The sequence below is a fragment of the Hyla sarda genome, chromosome 9, assembly GCF_029499605.1.
Source record: "Hyla sarda isolate aHylSar1 chromosome 9, aHylSar1.hap1, whole genome shotgun sequence".
NCBI lineage: Eukaryota > Metazoa > Chordata > Amphibia > Anura > Hylidae > Hyla > Hyla sarda.
In genome coordinates, this window is record NC_079197.1 from 55,853,202 (window position 1) to 55,869,631 (window position 16,430).

Genomic DNA, 16,430 nt, shown 5'->3' on the forward strand with positions numbered 1-16,430 from the left:
TAAGCATTGTAGTTCGCCCGTAGTGCACTTCAGGTCAACTTATGGGGTACCTCCATACTCAGAAGAGATGGGGTTACAAATTTTGGGGGATATTTTCTGCTATTAACCCTTGCAAAAATGGGAAATTTGGGGGGAAACACACATTTTAGTGACTTTTTTTTTTTTTTTTTTTTTTTTACATATGCAAAAGTCGTGAAACACCTGTGGGGTATTAAGGCTCACTTAATTCCTTGTTACGTTCCTCAAGGGGTCTAGTTTCCAAAATGGTATGCTATGTGTTTTTTTTTTTTGCTGTTCTAGCACCATAGGGGCTTCCTAAATGCAACACGCAAAAACCATTTCAGAAAAATGTACTTTCCAAAATCCCCTTGTCGCTCCTTCGCTTATGAGCCCTCTACTGCGCCCGCCGAACACTTTACATAGACATATGAGGTATATGCTTACTCGAGAGAAATTGGGCTACAAATACAAGTATAAATTTTCTCCTTTTACCCCTTGTAAAAATTCAAAAATTGGGTCTACAAGAACATGCAAGTGTAAAAAATGAATATTGTGAATTTTCTCCTTCACTTTGCTGCTATTCCTGTGAAACACCTAAAGGGTTAAAACACCTACTGAATGTCATTTTGAATACTTTGGGGGTGCAGTTTTTATAATGGGGTCTTTTATGGGGTATTTCTAATATGAAGACTCTTCAAATCCACTTCAAACCTGAACTGTTCCCTGAAAAATAGTGAGTTTGAAAATTTTGTGAAAAATTGGAAAATTGCTGCTGAACTTTGAAGCCCTCTGGTGTCTTCCAAAAGTAAAAACATGTCAATTTTATGATGCAAACATAAAGTAGACATATTGTATATATATATGTGAATTAAAAAAAAATATTTGGAATATCCATTTTCCTTACAAGCAGAGAGCTTCAAAGTTAGAAAAATGCAAAATTTTCAATTTTTTCATAAAATTTTGGGATTTTTCACCAAGAAAGGATGCAAGTTACCACTATAATTTACCACCATGTTAAAGTAGAATATGTCACGAAAAAACAATCTCAGAATCAGAATGATAACTAAAAGCATTCCAGAGTTATTAATGTTTAAAGTGACAGTGGTCAGATGTGCAAAAAACGCTCTGGTCCCAAGGTGTAAAATGGCCTGGTCCTTAAGGGGTTAAGGACGCAGCTAATTTGGGCCTTAAGGACGCAGACATTACATTTTTACGTTTTTGTTTTTTCCTCCTCGCCTTCAAAAAAATCATTACTCTTTTATATTTTCATCCACTGACTAGTATGAGGGCTTGTTTTTTGCGCGACCAGTTGTCCGTTGTAATGCCATCACTCACTTTACGGTTTTTACGCCGTACAATTTATGGTAAAAATTACGTGTTCTTTATTCTTTGGGTCAATACGATTAAAATGATACCCATGATAACATACTTTTCTATTACTGTTGCGCTTAAAAAAAATCACAAACTTTTTAACCAAATTAGTACGTTTAAAATCCCCCTATTTTGAAGACCTATAACTTTTTCATTTTTCCGTATAAGCGGCAGTATGAGGGCTCATTTTTTGCACTGTGATCTGTACTTTTTGTTGATACCATATTTGCTTATATGGAACTTTTAATCCATTTTTTATTAATTTTTTTGGCCATAAAATGTTATTAAAAAAAAGCATCTATTTTGGACTTTTTTTTATTTTTACGTTCACGCCGTTCACCGTACGGTATCATTAACATTTTATTTTAATAGTTCAGATATTTACGCATGGGGTGATACCAAATATGCATATAAAATATTTTTGGGACGCTTTTTGGGGGTGATATAGGGAAAATGGAAAATTTTAGTTTTTATTGGGGGAGGGGGTTTTTCAAATTTTTTTACTTTATTTTTTTTACTTTTTTTTACTTTTATTTTTACACTTTAATAGTCCCCATATGGGACTATTTATAGCAATCACTCGATTGCTAATACTGTTGAGTGCTATGTATAGGACATAGCACTGATCAGCATTATCGGTCATCTTCTGCTCTGGTCTGTGGGAAGGCAGATCAGAGCAGAAGACGCCGGGAAGGCAGGTGAAGGGGCCTCCGGCTGCCGTGCTGGATGATCGGATCGCCGCGGCACCGCTGCGGGCGATCCGATCATCCATTTTAGTGACCGCGATGCTGCAGACGCCGTGATCCGGGTAGCTCTCTGATGCTCGCGGTTATGTTTAGGACGTAAATACCACCTCACCAGGACGCACATTTACGTACTCCATCGTTAAGGGGTTAAGGGTCACCTTTAATGAGAATGCTTTTTATTTTTTAAGGACGCTGCTGCAGTACGGGACTGGATGGATAAAGAAGGTTTATAAAATGGGAGCCTATTTTGTTTAATATATTAATACCTTATGAATTATTGGGACAGGGGTGGTGGTGGGAAATGGATAAGGAGGGAGTAAAGATGAGTATGGGTAGAGATCTGTTGTATAGCAGGTCATGTGGGGTTAAAGGGGGGTGGGTACCAGTGTTGAGCGGAGTGTGTTTTTTTTCCTCTCTTCATAAATGTCTATTAAAGTGTTATTTTGGAATGTGAGTTGGATGGGGGACCGTCAAAAGAGGTTGGCAGTGTTCAATCGGGTACAGAGATTTCTGCCTGCGATAGTTTGTATGGTGGAAACACATGTTACATATAAAAATGCTCAGAAGCTAGAGAGGAAGTGGTCAAAAATAACTTTACAGTCAGCCCTGACTAGCTTCTCAGCTGGGGTTTCTTTGCATATACACAAAAATAATCATTTACAAATTCTGAAAAAACAAGGGGAGGTTTATATTTTTGCATGTTAGGTCTCATGGATGTGATCTGATTTGGGCCTTTAATGTTCCCCCACCCTTCTCTCCAGAGCCTATTTTAGCATTGGTTAAATTCTTAAAGGGGAACGAAAATTTACCCTTAATTGCTTGGGGTGATTATAACAACATAATGGACTTGGCAAAAGAAAGGAAAAGGGCTGGTGCCCAGGGCAGTGTGCATCTACCTAGCAAAAACGGCTTTCTAGGTTAATAATTGAACTGGGGTGGATAGATACGTGGAGGCAATTAAATCCTACTAAAGAAACCTTTTCCTGCTTTTCAAGTTCCTATCAAACTGCATCACGTATTGACCTTTTGTTTTGTAATCGGAATGCCCAGCGGTTAGTCACAAATATGAAGTATCGCCCTAAAGTGTTACCAGATCATGCCCTGGTAGTGACAGACTTAGAGTTGGGATGCGAACTGACAGGACGACCCAGGAATTTCCGGTTCAACCCACATTGGCTGAATATTTTGAAAAATAGAGGGGATTGAATTACAAGTAAGAGAATTCTGCGAAATTAATAAATCCTTTCTATGGGGCCTCCTCTTCAGAGAGGTTCTCCAATCAAAGATGGAATTCCATGAAAGGGAATCTGTGGTAGAGGCAGAAGCAGCAAGGCTTGAGTATGAATTCACCAGAGACCCTTCGCAGGCTAATTTTGAGAGAATGAAGCAGGGGCAGGATCAACTCTCTAAATTTATAATGGATAAGGTACAACATAAAAAAAAAAATTTCAGGGCAGAAGCACTTTGCAGAGGGTAGTAAACTTTGGAGATTGTTGGCCAACTTGTTGAATGCTCAGAAGGGACTTAATGAAATTGGAAATATAACTAAACCAGATCACAGGAATACGTCACATTCAACGGAAATACATCAGTGTTTTTATGATTTTTTCACTGCTCTCCATAGATCAGAAAACAAATGTAGCTCCTTTATGGAGAAAGCAGGTCTTCCAAAATTGGCTGAACTTCAAAAAAGCTATTTGGATGGACCAATATCTTTGGAGGAATTGAAAAAGGCATGTATATAGAGAGTGGGGAGAGTTACTTTTACCTAATCTACTATTAACTTTTAATGAATCCCTTGATAAGGGGGACTCTTCCACCATCAATGATGGAGGCAGAGATAACTTTAATTCCAAAAAAAGAGAGTACCAATCTAACCCCAGCCGCATTTAGACCAATATCACTCTTGAATGTTGATGTAAAATTTATTTCAAAAGTCTTAGCTGCAAGGTTGATCAAAGTGATAGTGGAACTGATTCATCAAGATTAATCCGGCTTTGTGCCAGGTAGATGGATCCAGGATAACTTATTCAGAGTTATGGCAACACTTCAAATGGAAGGCCATCCTCACCGTTCCATCCTGTCATTGGATGCGGAAAAAGCATTCGACAGGGTGGAATGGGAGTTTCTCTGGAAGGTCCTGGATCCCTTCAATATTGGTACAAAAATTATAGCTATATAAAACCCCAAGGGTTAGATTGTTGGTTAAGGGTAGATTGACCCCATCTTTTTCTTTATATCGGGGAACGCGACAGGGTTGTCCCCTCTCCTCGCTCTTATTTCTTTTCTATATGGAACCTTTGGCAAGAATAATTAGGAATTCATCTAAAATATTGGGGTTTGGAGTTCAGGGTAAGAATAATAAAGTTTCTTTATGTGCGGTTGATCTTCTTTTTTTGGATCAGCCAGAGGTAATGCTTCCAAAGGTGATGTTATTAATTAAAGAGTACAGGGATATATATGGCATAAGAATAAATTGGTCTAAATGTTTCCTGCTGCCACTAGTCGAAAGTACAAAACTGGAGGTTGAAGGAGTTTCGGTGAGGGGACACGATGAGTCTTTTAAATATCTGGGTATTAAAATAGGTCAAGATAAAAAAAATTCTTTATGAAACTAAATCTGAACCCACTTTGAAAAAAAATATATTCTGTTTCCTGGTGGCAATAGCTCAAGTTATTAAAAATGTAGGATTAATGTAGCGATAGCTTATATAATAGATACATTTAAGGGGAGTTTTATGGAGATTGTAGAAATTTTGGAAGCCGGCGCACAGGGTACGGTTTTGAAACACTTTAAATTTATGTACAAAGTTTGGGGTGAAATAAAAGGGATTTGTAAAATAAACATAAGTTTGGAGTGGTCCCTATTGTTGGGGAATATAAATATAATTGAATTTAATAAAGGGATTGATAGCTCACTGTGGAAACAATATGGGATAAAATATATTGCAAACATTTTTTTCGATGGGGAATTAATTCCCTTTCAAACACTTAGAGAAACATATGGGCTGAATCGAGAATTTTTTTTGTGGTATGTTCAGTTAGAACACGCTAATAGTTGCACTTTGAATAGGGAGAAACTAAGAATTAGTTTGCACAAGCTTATTAATTTTTTAATCTCACCTTTGGTAGGGTTAAAGGGGTACTCTGGCCCTAAGACATCTTATCCCCTATCCACCCGCAATCTTGCATTCAGCACCCACCTCATGGGGCTGCACGCCGCGCTACCAGCTTAGAATCTGCCATGTGAAGACCACGGGGCCGGAGTATCGTGACGTCACGACTCCACCCCCGTGTGACAACATGCCCTGCCCCCCGCTATGTAAGTCTATGGGAGGGGGCATAGTACACGTTTAAGCCGCTGGAATTTAGATATAAAAATTTGATTTAAAGAATACCCTCTAGACTACCAGGCAAAGATTAAAGTTAAGTGGGAAAAGGATGTTGGAGAGCTTGATGAGTTGGCTTGGGAAAGAATAATTAAAAATTCAACTATATTATCTTCTAATAAAAAATGTCAATTTATCCAGTTAAAAATGATTTATCGCTTGTATTACTCTCCATTTATGGGAAATGTATGTTCCAGCATAACTTTAGTACAGCTGGAGATATTTCGCTAATACTTGGTCACATGTTACTTATATGTCAAATAAAAATATATAATAGTTAACATAACCCCTAACCTACCCCCATATGTGAAGGATGGGGTTTTTGTTACAAGTCCCAGGTAAGTATATAGGATTTCTGGTACATTACTCCACAAGCTCCACTCTGCATCTCCTGGTGAGTGCTTCAGTCACTGGCAAGCCACACCCTCCCCGCATTCCATGCCCCATCTTGCAAAGACACGCCCACCATTTAAGCCACACCCCTTTTATTTTCAGCTTACAATATCTTTACCACAACTCAGCCCCACCTGAGGATAGGATATGAGGATTAGATATTCGGACGGGATATTCGGAGGGGATATGGGATCAGGATATGAGGACAAAATATGAGGACAGGATATGAGGTCAGAATATGAGGAGGGGATTTGGGGTCCGCATATGAGGAGGGGATATGGGGTCAGGATTTAAGGATATGAGGACAATCCTCCCCCAAAAAGATAAAAACCGAGCAGCGCCGGGTACTCAGCTAGTAAGGAATAATTGTGAGATGTTGGATGTTTCGACAGCTGGGACCACCCAAGATCTGACAATTATCCCCTACTCTTAGGATATGGGATATGTTTTCCTATCCCGCAGTTTAAATTTTAATGATTCTAAAATTGCCTTGAAGAGTTGCCTTTTAATAATTTTATCTTTGTTATTTGATAAGTTGAATAAGCTTGTTGTAAAGTTTGGGTGTTTAATACATTTTTTAACTTTTACTACCTCTCAGAGAAAGCAGTTTTATGTGTCCTCAAGTGAACATACATTGACATGATAGAATACCCCCAAAGTATATATTTTAATACCCAGTAGCTCCCCGCCACATAAACCATCCTTACACCAACCCACCGCCCCTCTTTTTTAGCCACAACTACAATCGGTATAAATAATCAAATTATATTTATTAAAAACATTTTTTTGTGTAACATTGCAGGTTGTAAACATATAAAAAAGGGCAGATCATGTACAGTGAAATAAAAATATAAAGAACACGTCATCAAACAAAACGGTATGTGCATCAAATACAATATGTAGTGCAAAAAAACTATATGTAGTAAATAAAATGTCGTCAAGTAGGTCAATGAACTACATTGCCTCAATAGTAAACATTGTTTCACAGGTGAATAAAAATCTAACCAGTGATTGGCCAGGATGTAATGTGATTGCTGAAAGGGTTTTTCCGGGTTACATAGTTACATGGTTGAGAAAAGACACCCATCCATCAAGTTCAACCAAGTAATTGAAGAGAAGGGGTATGGCTGGATGAAGGGTAAAGGATGTGATTTTATATTTCTGCATGAGCTGGATGAAGGGGAAGGGATGTGATTTTATTTTTCTTCATAAGCATTAAGGTTATATTGTTCTAGGAATGTATCTAACCCTGTTTTGAAGCTTTCAACTGTTCCTGCTGTGACCAGTTCCTGAGGTAGACTGTTCCATAAATTCACAGTTCTTATGGTAAAGAAGGCGTTGAGGGGGTTTAACCTGGAACAATTTTTCCAATGTTTTTTGTATGGGCCATTTATATACTTATATACGTTGATCATGTCCCCCCTTAAGCGTCTCTTCTCAAGGTTAAACAAATGTAATTATTTTAATCTTCCCTCATAGCTAAGATGTTCCATGCCCCATATTAGTTTAGTTGCACGTCTCTGCACCCTTTCCAGCTCCACATCATCCCTTTTATGAACTGGTGCCCAAAACTGAACAGCATATTCCAGGCGAGGCCTTACCGTTGCTTTATAAAGGGGTAGTATTATGTCTCTGTCCCTCAAGTCCATGCCTCTTCAGATACATTACAATATCCTGCCGGCCTTAGAAGCAGCTGCCTGACATTGCATGCTATTCTGTAGTCTATGATCTACAAGTACACCCAGATCCTTCTCTACCAGTGACTCTCCCAGTTTAATAGGGTAATGTATCCCCTTTGGAAAGGATAAGGGGATACATTTCTGATCGCCGGGATCAGATTGCTCAGAAATTTATTCCAGATGCTTTCCATAGAGTATAAATTTCACTAACCTGGATTGACACTTCTATCATTCTGGACCATGACAGGAACATAAAGTGCAATCAAAGTAGTTCAATAAAAAAAATGAAATTAACCTATAATATAAATAGTAACATAAATGTAAACCAAGCATACCAATTTTTTCTTATAAAATGTTTATAAAATTATCCTAACAATTTTTTGTTTTTAATTTTGGGCATAGAGAGCACGTGCAGAATTATAATCTGCGAACCACTAGAAGCCTGTGTAGTTGCGATCAGGATCCGGATATCTCTCCCGTATGGTGCAAATTACCAGGAGGGAATTGGAACCCTATGTTTCTTTCCTAGAAACCCGTAAATTAGTCCTGTAAAAGACCGGTAGGCCATCCAACGATAGTTTCTGTAAAAAAAAAATTATAATAATTTGGTATATATTGTATACTGAGGGAGAAAGAGAGAGAGAGAGGGAATGATAGAGGGGGTATAGAGAGAGGGGGGAGAGAGGGAGCGATAGAGAAAGAGAGAGGGGGGAGAGAGAAAGAAAGAGGAAGTGAAAGGGAGAGAGAAAGAGAAAAAGAGTGAGAGAAAGAGAGAGAGCTTGAGATGATAGATATTTTACCAGTTAGCAACCTTTTTCAATTCCTTCTCGGTCATGTGCTCCAGCATCACAAAGAACAGTCATAAGGAGTTTTTTTCACTGCACAACTCGTTTAAATTCTGGGTTTAAGCATACACAGGGGTGTGTATCTCTCCCAACAACATATGCTTTCCACTACTGAAGACATTTTCTGCCAATTATGACATTTACACCAATGTCGGCTGAGTAATCTGCCTTCTAGATCTGAGAATGGTGCTGGACGCTCCATATTTGGGCCCCACTGGGGGTCATTGGGAAAAAAAACTAGGGGTCCAGTTTATTTTCTTTGTCGATCCGACCCTGCAATCTTTGTAAAAGATTCTGGAAATGCTGTGTACCAAAAGTAGAAATAAAAATACATGAGTAAGTTATACTAACAAAATAAAACTGAAAATAAGGGTAGGGCAACAAGTAACAATGTTTCAAAAACTTACTGTATTATCAACAGTTCTCTGTGGTCTTGATCTTACTGACTATACATCTTCCTTGCCTGTTTCCTAGAATTAAAAACAAAATGTTTTGAAATGAAACTATATATGCTGACACGTTCTATAACCTTCAAATGTGCAGCAACACTCCTATCTGTATTCAGATTTTGTGGATTTATTAATTTAACCATTGTAATCTTACACCCATCTCGCATGGGCAACAAAATGCTAGATTATGGACATGTGAAATGGAAAAAAAGGTCTATGGTCACTATGGTGTTCATAATTGCATAAAGCCTCAGATTGATGTGTTGCTGCGCATTTGAAGGGTATAGAACGTGTGGGCTCTAGGACCTGAGCCTGAACTCAGCTTTCACCCTGTAAAATTACTTGCCATAGTTTGCTTCTCCACTTCTGGAATATCTATCTCTCTATATTAAAAATAGTATATAAAATCAACCTTTCAAGGTAAGAAATTTTAACAATAACCCCATGATCATACACCGTATTTCGAAGAAGAAATTACACCGTGTAAAAATAGCCTCAGGCTGATGAAATTTAGCTTGTCTGTACGAATACTTGTGCCATAGAAGTAACATTTGCATTATGCCCTGGTTTGATGTTTGGAGATATGTACTTTTCTTACGCTTTACCACCTCTCTCCCACCCTCCAACTAATCCTCTATACACACATGGTAAAAATTTAACTAATGATATATTATTTCTGAGAAATATAGAAGACTTTCCAAATTTTAACTTACATTCCATTCCTCACATGAAATGACTGTTTCTGTCACGATACTCTGCTCGACAAAGGTAATTTCCCCGTCAGACCGACATTTTTTTAAATGTAAATAAAACACCCATAGGAGAAATAGTTTTTTGTGCAACAAATTGTACTTTATAATGTGTGACACTGTATCATCATTCATTTGGTACATATATATATATATATATATATATATATAATATATGATTGGTTTTTATTACCTTATGAAAATTACTAAATTATTCTAAATTCTTTTACATTTACGCATACAGTGACTTTTGAGGGATTATTTTTTGTACCATGATCGATTAGTTATTAGCTATACCTTTTTTTAATTTTTGTTCCTAAACTTTTTTTTATAGTATATGAAGTGTCCAAAAGTACTTATCTGTATTTTTATGTTTACGGCTTTGACTGTTCTGTGTACAAGGGAGATTTATCAATACCTGCGTAGACCAAAAGTGATGAACTTGCCCATAGCAGCCACAGATACTGAGTGCGCTTCATATGAAAGGAACTGGCGTACATTCATAAATAAGGGAGACATTTTACCATAATGACAGACACCAGTGACCTCTTCCTCATGCTCCATTTATGGCAAAATGGATCTTAGCTATGTAAACACACTTCACTCGGTTTACATAGCTCACAATACAGTGTGAACACGCCACAACGCTACACACTATTGGAGGATTACAACCAGGGGGATTGGGGATGTAACTGGGTTAGGTGTAGTTAGCTTTAGGGGTGGTGGCTGTGGGCGTACATATTGAATTTAGGGGAGTGAGCAAGAGCAGGAGGGCAGTGAACATAGTGCAGCAAGCTAACGGGAAGGATCATAGGAAATGGAGTCCATGAACCGGGAAGTAACTGAAGCTTTCACGCCAATTGCAGGAGAACGGCTGGACCAATTCTCATTAAACAAAGTTTCACCAATCGGTCAGTGGATTATCTAATATATGACATTAAGTTATTTTTTTAAGTATCCCATCCAAGAGGTCTCCTTTAAAATGCTGTAGGTGGTGCAAAAAGTCACAAATTATTGTGCAAAATGAAGCTTGCACATAAATTTGCAACTTTTGTATGCCATGTGTTTAAAAATTCACCGAATTTTTTTGTAGATCTGCAGTTTTTGCAGTAAAATCTGCAATGCTGTGAAATTATTGAAGATTTTCACTGCCTAACTGAATTCAACAGGGAAAATCATCACTATATCCACAGTGTTTCAACATCAAAATTTACATGCTGAGCATTTGAAATCGGCCTGTATCAGCAAATACAAAATGTGTGGCTGTACACCGATAAAATGGTTAAAATGACCCAATCATTTTTTGTATTTCAGTGTCACCTGTTCACACCACTGCTCATGTAGACAGAATTGTGCAAATCATTGATAGCAGCAGTCTTGAGGTTTGTGGCATAAAAGGAGTCTGCTTTTCACCAGCAGTGCCCCAAATGCATAGTATTCAGAGGTACACATTGGAGTCCTTAGGGTAATATCAATTGAGCTGTAAAAGCATTGGCATTTTTCTCCTGCAGTGGTGTTTGTGTATAGTTGTACATATTCCTCAGTGTTTGTGTGCAAACTGCAAGTAAAAGTGTAAATTGTCGTCAAAAAGATATTGCAGGAGACACTGATATTCATAAATGTCAGTAAATGGCCTGTCTTGCTATTAACTATAAAAAGTTTCTGTTATATCAGACAAGGCAAAACAACATTGTTCAGTTGTAATAGTATAAAAAAAATATGCATCCAGGTTTTTCAAGTTATGTACTTGTTACAGTCGTCCCCCCCCCCCCCCCATGCTGATGGATTGACTCTCCACTGAACAACATCCACTGTACTATGTCTGTGTTGAATCACTGGGATGACAAGTGGGTTGATGGTGAGGTCCCTTATATGCCACGCGGCTAGTGGTGTTACCCAATGTACCTTTGTGAATCCCACAATGTCCTTTTCCAAATAAAGCAATTCCCTTACACGAAGTCCAGGAATGAGACTTCTGACAGTCAGGGTCTTGGTGTCAGAAGGGGCACTCTGGCAAATAATTTTTGGGCTGCCGGGGGGGAAAAAAAAGCCTAGACTTACCTCCCTTTTCTTCCATGGTGCTGCTGGTATCACTGTTGTGTCTTCTTCCTGCTTCTGGGGCCCAATACGTAACAATGCAGCTGAGCTAATCGCCAGCCTTAGCAATGTCCCACCTTGGCCAGTGATAGGTTGAGCATACTGTGATGTATTAGGCCTGGGAGCCAGGAAGAAGACTGTGTCTATCACTGTCAGAGGCAGGACATTGCTGAGCTGAGCTGTTGTGTTACTTGATTAGCTGAGCTGTTGTGTTACTTGTCAGGCCCAAGACGCAGGAAGAAGACTGCATTGGAGGATGGGACCGGGATATCGGGCTAAAAAAATATATTCTGAAGCTGTTTATTACAGTATATATATTTGAAATGTTGCTTAGGGTGCATGCACACCATGATTTGTGCATCTGGCAGGAGAATTTCAAAACCGCCTGCTGCCATATCCCTGCCTTACTCCTTTATCTTCAATGAGTCTGAGTCAGCTAGTGACTCTGGTCGGCTCATTTTCCGACTGTATATACTTTGCTAAACCCCTTTAAAGCGTACCCGTCAGATCCAACAAAAATTTTTTTTTTAACATATCACAAGCACCTTTATTTTTTTATTACACTTTTAGCTCACTAGTCTGAATTCCTCTCAAAGGGAGGGGGCATGGCCTCACTGTGCAGGTCTCCACCCCCACCCTCAGTATGCTGTCTGCTCACATCTCCCCTAGCATTAGCAAAACTACAACTCCCAGCTTGTCCTCACTGACAGTAGCGGGACACAAGCTGACAGCTGACACGGGGCATGACGTCACACGGGGGTGGAGTTGTGACGTCACAATGTCATGTCACCGTGGTCGGGAGCCGAAGCCTCCAGCGTTTCCGGAAGCGGCAACAGGTGGGTGCAGCAGCCGAGATCCCAGGGGTCCCCAGCGGCAGGACCCCCGCGATCTGACATCTTATTCCCTATCCTTTGGATAGGGGATAAGATGTCTAGGGGAGGAGTACCCCTTTAAGCTATTGGCTAGAAGTCTTAGCTGTGACTAGATTCTACTTTCTGTTGTTCAGAGAAAATACTCCTCTGCACGCTGGAGAACTCAGTGTATACAGGGTGGGCCATTTATATGGATACACCTTAATAAAATGGGAATGGTTGGTGATATTAATTTCCTGTTTGTGGCACATAAGTATATGTGAGGGGGGGAACTTTTCAAGATGGGTGGTGACCATGGCGGCCATTTTGAAGTCGGCCATTTTGAATCCGACTTTTGTTTTTTCAATAGGAAGAGGGTCATGTGACACATCAAACTTATTGGGAATTTCACAAGAAAAACAATGATGTGCTTGGTTTTAACATCTCTTCTTTCATGAGTTATTTACAAGTTTCTGACCACTTATAAAATGTGTTCATTGTACTGCCCATTGTGTTGGATTGTCAATGCAACCCTCTTCTCCCACTCTTCACACACTGATAGCAACACCGCAGGAGAAATGCTAGCACAGGCTTCCAGTTTCCGTAGTTTCAGGTGTTGCACATTTCGTATCCTTACAACATAGACAATTGCCTTCAGATGACCCCAAAGATAAAAGTCTAAGGGGGTCAGATCGGGAGACCTTGGGGGCCATTCAACTGGCCCACGATGACCAATCCACTTTCCAGGAAACTGTTCATCTAGCAATGCTCGGTCCTGACACCCATAATGTGGTGGTGCACCATCTTGCTGAAAAAACTCAGGGAACGTGCCAGCTTCAGTGCATAAAGAGGGAAACACATCATCATGTAGCAATTTAGCATATCCAGTGGCCTTGAGGTTTCCATTGATGAAGAATGGCCCCACTATCTTTGTACCCCATATACCACACCATACCATCAATTTTTGTGTTGTAACAGTCTTGTAGAGATCTATCCAATGTGGGTTAGTGTCAGACCAATAGTGGTGGTTTTGTTTGTTAACTTCACCATTCACATAAAAGTTTGCCTCATCACTGAACAAAATGCGTAAACTGAGGGTCCTGTTCCAATTTTTGTTTTGCCCATACTGCAAATTCAGTGCGCCAATCTGGGTCATCCTCACTGAGATGCTGCAGTAGCTGGAGTTTGTAAGGGTGCCATTTGTGAGTAGCTAACATCCACCGAAGGGATGTTCGACTAATGCCACTATCCAGTGACATGCGGCGAGTGCTATGCTGTGGGCTCTTGCTGAATAAAGCTAGGACAGCCACTGATGTTTCTTCATTGGTGACATATTTCATGCATCCACATTTTGATAAATCCAACACTGAACCAGTTTCACGAAACTTAGCAAGCAGTTTGCTAACTGTAGCATGGGAGATGGGTGGTCTTGTAGGGTGTCTTGCATTGAAATCTGCTGCAATGACCCGGTTACTGCGTTCACCAGACATCAACACAATTTCTATCCACTCCTCACGTGTTAACCTCGACGACATGACAATGGCTGTAAACAGAGAAACTTGTAAATAACTCGTGAAAGAATAAAGTTACGTTAAAACCAAGCAAACCAGTGTTATTCTTGTGAAATTCCCAATAAGTTTGATGTGTCACATGACCCTCTTCCTATTGAAAAAACAAAAGTTGGATTCAAAATGGCCGACTTCAAAATGGCCGCCATGGTCACCACCCATCTTAAAAAGTTTCCCCCCTCACATATAATTGCCACAAACAGGAAGTTAATATCACCAACCATTCCTATTTTATTAAGGTGTATCCATATAAATGGCCCACCCTGTAGTTATGGCTGTTGGAAGAACAAATTGTTTGCATAATCTACCAGATAAATATAATAGTCCATCCTGGGATAACTTTTAACACAAATAGAATATATGTCTCTTGTTACATCCTAAAGCTATTAGTATCTCTTATTTTGTTCTGCCTTCTTTTAGTAAAAATGTCTACCCTATAACATCCACAGACTGTTTTACCAACCTTCTTAAACTAATGATAACAATGTTCCAGCCATTGTTATGATAGACCTCATGCTTAGGTATTGCTGAAACCAGACTGAGATGGGACCCCGGCTCAGTTTTGCATGGCTGAGGCCATCACTGAAATTCGTCTCCAAAGGTGGGGGCTGGAGCATGCCAAGGATGGTTGAGTAGCCGGGCCCTGTATAGGAGATAATGGGGATAATTTTTCTTTCCCCAGAGTACCCCTTTAAGTTATTTTCCTACAATACTTCTTTGGTTAATAGCCTATTGGTGTTAGATGCACTGTAGTCCAGATGCAGATGTAATCCTTATCAATTTGGTGCATTTATTTCACTGTCCATGCGCAGATCTGGAATAACTTATATTAAATCTAGCGAGCCTCCTACCACTAAGCCCTGATCACTTTTCTGAAAATTTGTGACTTTGTCAGAAAACCCAGAAAAAGTGAAGAAATCGACCTTCAGTGCAGATTAAAAACCTGTAGCATCTCTATTTTGATGTTGGTTTTGCTGCAGATTTTAAAGTCTGCGATAATGTTGAGAATTTAGCTGCAGAAATTATGCTGATGTGTTCTGTGCATTTTATATGGATTTCATTTAAACATTATTATAATCCACACAATATCTGCAGCAACGAATCTGCAGTAAAATCAACACAATTTAGTATGGATCTTCCAGCTGAACTGTTGCAGAACCTTTTAGGGTCTATTCACATGTACAGTATCCTGCTCATATTTGATGTACAGGATTTAAATCTGCAGATTTTATATTGCAGATTTCAATGTAAACTAAATGACTGAACATCGCATCAAATCTTCAGCTTCAAATCTTGCTGTACATATAACTAAACCTTAACCCCTAGAGGATGCAGGGCATACAGGTACGCCCTGGGGGACCAGGGACTTGTACATCCTGAGTCCCGCCACTGCTATGATGCCAGTGCAGGAGCTATGCTTGCATCATACCAGCAGCCAGGGACCCTTCTGAAATGGCGGACATCAGTGATCGCACTGATGTCCGCTATTAACCCTGCAGATGCGTCGGCATCTGCGGCGGTTCAGGTGGCTCTTCTGATCACCCGTGGCTCGGCTGCGGGGATCAGATCAACCAAGATGGCGGCTGGAGGTCTCCTTTAGAGATGAGCGAACTTTTGAAAAATTTGCTTTGGCTGATTTGCCGAATTTTCCCAAAAAGTTTATTTCGATTCAAATTTTTTGGCTGCGAATCTATATTAACCCTTTAACGACAATGGACGTAAATGTACGTCATGGTGACGTGGTACTTGGTGACGTACTTGGTGACGTACATTTACGCGCCAACATGATCGCGAGCACTGCTCCGGTCATGCCCGGCAGGTCCCAGCTGATATCAGCAGCCAGGGACCCGCCGGTAATGGTGGACATCCGCGATTGCGTTGATGTCTGTATTGATCACGGCATCTGCGGCATTGCGGTAGTTTGAATGGACGATCGGATCGCCCACAGCGCTGCCGCGGGGATCCGATCGTCCAGCATGACAGCTGGAGGTCCCCTCACCTGGCTCCGGCCGTCTCCCGGGGTCTTCTGCTCTGGTCTGCGATCGAGAAGACCAGAGCAGAAGATCACCGATAATACTGAGCAGTGGTGTGTCCTATACATAGCACTGCACAGTATTAGCAATCAACTGATTGCAATGAATTGTCCCCTATGGGGACATGAAAAGTGTAAAAAAAAAAAAAAAAAAAAAAAAAAAAAGTAAAAAAAAATGTCAAATAAAAAGGTAAAAAAATTTGAAAAATCCCCTCCCCCAATAAAAAGTAAAACGTCCGTTTTTCCCCATTTTACCCCCCA

The 16,430-nt window shown here is 39.8% G+C and overlaps 1 protein-coding gene and 1 long non-coding RNA gene across 6 annotated transcripts in view; one reads left to right on the plus strand and one right to left on the minus strand.

Annotated features, from left to right (window-relative positions):
* The window catches only part of GDPD2 (glycerophosphodiester phosphodiesterase domain containing 2), a 182,164-nt gene that overhangs the window by 49,719 nt on the left and 116,015 nt on the right, over positions 1-16,430 (plus strand). The window contains exon 3 of one of the 5 annotated variants that reach the window (XM_056537829.1): positions 6,702-6,776. The exons of the other annotated variants lie outside the window; for them this stretch is intronic. The gene's annotated coding sequence lies outside the window, so the exon portion shown is untranslated. The remainder of the gene's footprint in view (positions 1-6,701; positions 6,777-16,430) is intronic. 5 annotated transcript variants of the gene reach the window in all.
* On the minus strand, positions 8,613-11,800 carry LOC130290335 (uncharacterized). Its single transcript, XR_008847570.1, has 3 exons — positions 11,683-11,800; positions 8,831-8,893; positions 8,613-8,726 (listed from the first exon to the last, which is right to left on the minus strand). It is a non-coding gene; the product is annotated as an uncharacterized LOC130290335 (long non-coding RNA).